General features: G+C 46.1%; 1 pseudogene across 1 annotated transcript; it reads right to left on the reverse strand.

The window, feature by feature from the left end:
* Positions 1 to 1683: 1683 nt before the first annotated feature.
* Positions 1684 to 2817, reverse strand: LOC306804243 (UDP-glucuronosyltransferase 1A1 pseudogene; annotated as a pseudogene). The gene has a single exon. The product of its transcript is annotated as a UDP-glucuronosyltransferase 1A1 pseudogene (transcript).
* Positions 2818 to 5917: the final 3100 nt, after the last annotated feature.

Below are 5917 nucleotides of genomic sequence, written 5' to 3' on the forward strand. Positions count from 1 at the left end.
GCTCCTGAGGACGGAGCAAGAAGGTTCCTCCTGCTACCCCACTGCCCCCTCACCATCCCAACACCGGGAGCTGCCTCCTTGTTGCATTTTGGCTGAAGGAGAACGGCAAAAAGGATAATGAATCATAGTCCTTCATTAATGGAGAAGCAAAAGAGAAAGAGAAACAGAATTTATTTAAAGAAACACTGCACTTATATAGGGTAGTACGTGCAAAACGGAATAGAAAAGACTCATTGATCCAAGAAGGCAACACCTCTTTGAAAACATGCTTTCTGCAAAACATCAGGAGACACTCACGAGGCTCTGCAGGTACATAATTGTTATAATTTCTTATCCCTGCCCTGCTTGGACGCCTTCTCACTTCAGTTTGCTATCTCCAAGCATCCATGCTGTTGGAGCAGCAGGACCAACACTGCTCCAAGGATGCATGAGCAGAGTCTCTCCTCCATCCCTTTCCTACCTGGGACACCACAGCCATCACCCCCAACGTCCCCGCCGCCGCGCTAGAATCGTCGCATCTGCCCCTGCCCACCGGGAGCCGGCCGGTGCTCACTGCCAGCGGTGACGGTAACTGCAGCACAGAGAAGGGTGCCTGTGGCCGAGAAGGACTGGAACTGGACTGCTGTTCCATTTGTTGTTAGTTTAATGGTGGTTGTAGTCTTGTTGGTCTTGATAAATATACTAGTAAAGAACTGTTACTCCTATCCCCATATTTTTGCCAGAGAGCCCCTAAATGTCAAAATTTTACTAATTCAGAGGGAGGGATTTGTCAATTTCAAGGGAAGACCCTGTTTTCCCTAACAGACCCATGCATTTTCCATCCAGGTCACCATTGTAGCAAAGTTACAAAATCTTTACAGCTCTGAGACCTGCAGGATATAGAAGTAAAGACTTATGTAGTATGACCAGCAAGAATTTGCCTCTTAAATCTCAAATTAGTGCCATCCTTGTGAGCCCTAACATGACAGAATGCCTTAGATATAATTTTATCCGAATATTCTAGTTAATAGTATTATTATTTGCCTTGTTTATCAGGTTTAGAGGTCTCGTCATAAGCCTGTCAAAGAGCATAAAGGAAATGGGAAAAGAAAAAGGAAAAACCCCACCTCTTCAACTCAAAGACACCATGCAGAGATACTGCACGAACACAATTCAGAAGTGTGCAAGCAATTTTTTAGGAGAGGGATTTGTGTCCTGCTTTGTGCCTGGAATGAAATGTCCAGGGCTACCGTTTTAGACATTACATGGTTTCTATCAAAATAGATACGGATTCCTACATTAGCTTTAACAACCCTGCAGAAGAATACGAGTAAAAGTAGATGACAAGGAGTAGGTCTGAAAACTTACCTGAGTTCTGCACTCAAGTGTCTTTCTCCAAATCCATGACTATAAGATTATTTCTTGCCATTTAACACAACATTTATATTCCCGCCCCACAAACATAAGTAGCTTAACACAGACAGCCAGTTTGCAAATAATTTCTCATTCAAATAAAGCTAAAGTGAAGAAACTGGTGCTGATGAGCCTGGAGTTAAAACCAAAATATGACTCTTGGGTTTATGATCACATAAAAGAAATATATGTCCGACACCATCAAAACTGAATCTGGTTGGTGCTTAATACACACTCAATGAGGACAATAATTTCCATCTGGTAGATGAAATCCCTTTTTTGCTTGATTTGTTACAAAACTCTCATTAATTCAAAGAAATCTCTATCCAGCTTATTTGATTTCAGCCTGTGGAAAACAACTACCGAAACCAACTTGAACCAAATCATTACCAAAAAATTAAAATAAAAAAATAAAATCAATAGTGATATACTTCCTGCAACAAGGTAATGACTTTTCATGGTGAAGTGCACAATATGAAGGTGAAAGAACATTACCTTAGGCAGTGGTTTCTTCTTAGCACAGTTGATCCCCCCAACAAAGACCATGTTGGGCATCACTGGCCTGACGTAGTCAAACACAAAGTCAAACCTCATGATCGAAACAGCTGCGGAGCTCACGAGGTCTGTGAGAGACACATCCCTCTGAAGAACTTTTGAGGAAATCTTAAGTGCTTCTCCATACAGACCATTGCAGTAGTCAAGCTCCAGGAGGGAAATCAAGGCATTTTCCACCCGCTGGAAAAAAGTCATGCGGTCCGAGTTGAAGCTGAAGGTTCTTGGGACGTAGGACAGAGGGCTCGGGCTCTGTGGGGCTGAAAAGTGCAGGTTGCAAGGCAATCCCCTCATGAAGAACACCAAGGGAAGGGAGAGATGGTGGGCGACAATGGCCCCACACATGAAGAACGGATCAGTCAGGATGGCATCGAAGCGGCTTTGGTTGAGGAATTTCAGGGTCTCCTGGCTTCGGAACAGGTCCTTGCATTGACCAAGGAAGGTGCTGAAAACGTGCACCGAGGCTTTGTACATTGCCAGGGCATTGAGGGGGAAAGGCCTCTTCGTCAGGTGCACGGCAACATATTCCCGGAAAGCATTATCCAGCTCTTCCAGGGTCTGCCTCACCGGGTACGTGACCACCTTGTAGGCCTGTGTCGTCTCCATCTGCCAGCTCACCTCAGGAACCAGCACCACCACCTCATGTCCTCTCCTGCTCAGCTCCTCCACCACCTCCTGCATGCTCAGCCAGTGACTTCCAACCATGGGCACCACCAGGAGCTTCCCTCCCTCTGAGAGGCCAGGCAGGAGGACGAGGATGGAAATCCAGGCACAGCAAAGTCTCAAAGCCATGTTGCTGTGGTCAGAACTGGTGCTATGGAAGAGATTTCTCCTGAAGATGACTGAGCCTGAAGTTGCTTTGGAAAGCAAGTGATGGGTGAATTTGTTCCGTTGTGCTATGTAGTAATGCTGTAGTTAATGATTCACAGTTTTGGATTGTGGGTGGTTTATTTTGCCTTTTCCCTCCTTTCTTGGAAAGCCAAGTTTCAACAAGATTGGTGAGCCTTGCACTGTTGAGTAACGAAAGTTCCTTCAAAGCTGTTGAATTATCTCCTCAATCTGCTACTCAGATCCCTCAGGACTCCTCATCTTTGTTGTGTCCTGTGGTACTTCTTGTACAGGACACAGAGAGGCAATCTTGGTGTGAACAGCTCCCAACCCCACAATAACAAATGAAAACAGCCTCTCCATCTTGGAGACACGGATCCTCAGGTGATTCTTCCAGGGATGGAGCAGAAAACCATCAGGAGAAGGCTCAGAACTCTTCTGAGCTGCCAGTAATCTCCTCAGTGCCAGGAACACCACAAAGAGGTACTGAGAGAGGCTAACCTCTCTCTGCATAGCTCAAATTCTCACTTTACAGAGTTGTTTCCCCACCAGGGAAGTTGCCCTCAGGTAGCTGATAACTCCTGCCCCCCAGGAATCAGACCAGCACTAAATCTGTTTCACCAACCGCTGGAGCCTCAGGTTTCAGACCTGACTGAGCAAAGGAGCAGGTTCAGCCCAGACGTGATTTCCCCAACCTCACGCATTGCCACGGATGCCAAAATTAAAAATAATGCACTCCAGGATATTCAGAGCCATGCAGCCTCCATCCCTCAGTAACACAACTTCTCTCATCTCCTTTCATACCATGGTCAATGCAGAAAAATGAACTGCATATTGTTTTCCTGAGATCAGCCTAATTTATTTTTCCTCTTTTACCAATGTCTTTAATTACTTCTACTGGGAAGGTGGCAGAGAGCCGTTTTATGTCAGGATGGCTTTTCAGAAAACAAAGTTTTTGAGTGTCAAAGTAGAGGGAAGAAGCTCTGAGGTGAAAGACGCTAAAACCTTCTCTAAGTCTTTTATTATAAATTGTTAAGAAAAAAATGAAAAATACAGGAAAAAACTACTAAATATGTTCAGATTTTTATAAAGCAAACTTGGAACTGGGCATTGGGAAGCTGACCAGTTTAGCAAACAGCATTTTCTCACAAAAAAAGGTTAATTTATGTATTCTGTGATGGCACTCCAGCTGTTTGCTCAAGTGGGATAAGGAGAAAGCTGACAGGGAAATGTCCTGCCCTCCCTTCCCTCCTGCTGCAGGATGAATTTTCAATCTAAACCTTCAGCATGAGGAGTGGGTGCAAAGGCCATCCCAGGGTTTGTGAACGTGTCAAAGGCTCCCTCGGTTGGCCTGGTTATCCCAGGTTATCCCAGCCAGGAATTCTGCAATTTGCTGGGTTCAAGGCAGGGCAAGATCAAATTGCTCCCTGCTTGCATGTGAGCAAAGGGACAGTAGCAAGGGTGGATTTGGGTGAGAAGTCACAAATTTGGGGGCAGGCCTGTCTACAGCTGGGTCAGGGGTTAAAAAATCTTCAGAGTTGAGGGAACTGGGGGTGTTTATGAGGAAAAGGAAGCACAGGGGGCCCCTGTTGCTCTCTGTGACTCCCTGGCAGGAGGTGAGGTGGAATCGGGCTGTCTTGCTGTTTCCCAAGGGAAAGGATGAGAGGAAATGTCCTCAAGTTGCACTAGGGGAGGTTCAGAGCAGGTAGTAGAGAAAAAAAATTAACTTTCTGGAAGAATGGTTAAGCACTGGAATAATTTGCACAGGGAGGTCGTGGTGTTGCCATCTCTGGAAGTGTCCAAGAGGAGCCTGGATGTGGGACTTGGAGACGTGGTTTAGGGGTGATGATGGCAGTGCTGGTGTGAGGCTGGGACTGGGTGATCCTGGAGGTCTTTTCCAAGCTTGATGGTTCTGTCAGGTGCAGGCTGGGCCATTGCAGGCTCAGGAGGGAATTATTAGGGGAGCTACATCACACTGGCCAAGGCTGGAATAATTCCATGACTAGATATCCTAAAATTCATCTTCTAAATTCATGAAAAGAGATTCCCAAATCCTTCCAATAAGTCCATAGGAGGAGACGCCAAATCTGTCTAATAAAGCAAGACATTCTTAAACCCTTCTATAAAATTCATGACAATAGATACCCAACCCCCCCCCCACGACCATGAAAGTAGTCCCCAAACACCTCAAATAAATGCAGAACAAGAGGTCAAAAAATGCTTTAATAAACCCATGGCAGGAGATCCAAAATGCTGCAAGAAATACACGACACAAAACAACTCTTTATTTGAGGAAGCTGGTCTTTATAGAATCCCAGGATGGTTTGTGTCGGAAGGGACATTAAAACTCATCCCGTTCCACCCCGTGCCATGGGAAGGGACACCTTGCACTATCCCAGATGGCTCCAAGCCCCAACCAATAAATCCATCCTGGCCTTGGATATGTCCAGTTGCTGGGCAGTCACAGGTTCTCTGGGAAACCTGTGTCAGGACCTTGTCATTGTCACAGGAAGATTTCTTCCCAATATCCCATCTGATCCTTTCCTCTGGCAGCTTAAACCCATTCCCCCTGCACCATCATTTCAAGCTCTTGTAAATAGTTTGCCTCCAAGAGCGATAAGATATGTCCCTATCAAATACCTCCTTTGGATCAGGCAGGTGTGTGACTGCCCCACCCTCTCCCAGCCAGCCACTGACCTGAGATAATGGCTTCTTCTTCTCTCCACAGTGGATGCCTCCAATGAAAACCATGTTGGGCATGACAGGCATGGGATACTCAAAGACAAAGTAAATTCTCCTCAGCCAAACGGATCCATGACTTAAAAGATCTGTCATTGTCATCGGTTTTTGGAGGAACTCTGAGGCCAGCTCTTTAAATGGAGAATAGGCAATATTGCAGATGAAAGATTTGGAAAAGGAAAAGGTTAAATCTCATCCCGTTCCATTCCGCTCCACGAGCAAGGACACTTTCCACCATCCCAGGCTATTCCAAGCCCTCATCCAGTGTGTCCTGGAACACTTCCAGGGACGGAGATTCCACAGTCTGCCGTCACACCCCCTGCCCTCACGCTTCCAGAACTACAATTCCCAGAATGTCCCGCGCTGGCTTCCGCCCTTCTCGCCCGACGCGTGTCCCGGCGTGCTT

The sequence above is a fragment of the Erithacus rubecula genome (assembly GCF_903797595.1).
Source record: "Erithacus rubecula genome assembly, chromosome: 8".
Lineage (NCBI taxonomy): Eukaryota > Metazoa > Chordata > Aves > Passeriformes > Muscicapidae > Erithacus > Erithacus rubecula.